Below are 814 nucleotides of genomic sequence, written 5' to 3' on the forward strand. Positions count from 1 at the left end.
GAGGGAAGGCAGCTAATCATCACCACCCACCGCCAACTCTTGGGCTACTCTTTTATCAACGAATAGTGGGATTGACCGTCACATTATAACGCCCCCACGGCTGAAAGGGTGGGATGCGGATTCGAACCCGCGACCCTCAGATTGTGAGTCGAGCGCCTTATCCACGTGGCCATGCCGGGCACAAAGTTTTATGAGCCTACTTTTATTCTTCTCGATAAAGAACCTTAAAATTGAAGTGACGAAAAATTAAATTACTTTGACATTTACTATTGAGCACATATTTGCATGTAATATTGAGTTTATTATTACTGACGTTTTATGTTCTGTGTTCTCGAGTTTTGCGAAACTTTACGTGGAGATTTATATTACCTTTTTTGTTTTTACAATTTGCCATTCATAACCTAAAACTCACATTATATGTATAAACAAGTATCCAGTAATCAAGTTTTTTTTTGTTGTTTAGACGTTAAAACAAACACTAAAACATCATAGAAATGAGTTGTGCAAGTTTGTTATAGTTCAAATCCCTAATATTGCTTAAGGTTTTGGTTTTATTTAGCAATAAATCAGAAGAAAATAATATATCTACATAAAAGAAGAAAGAAGTTTAGGATAGAACAAAACCATCTGCTGTTAGATTGAAAAATGGGATGAACTTAAAAAGAATAATAGAAAGGAATAGTCTGGAAAAGCAGAAATAGTCTAGACTAAGCCTAAATAGTCTGAACTACTCCTAAATATACTGGGCTAAGCCAAATAATATAAAGAAATAGTCTAGACTAAACCTAAACAGTCTGGAAAAACATAAATAGTC

The sequence above is a fragment of the Limulus polyphemus genome, unplaced genomic scaffold (genome assembly GCF_000517525.1).
Source record: "Limulus polyphemus unplaced genomic scaffold, Limulus_polyphemus-2.1.2 Scaffold5250, whole genome shotgun sequence".
NCBI classification, from domain to species: domain Eukaryota; kingdom Metazoa; phylum Arthropoda; class Merostomata; order Xiphosura; family Limulidae; genus Limulus; species Limulus polyphemus.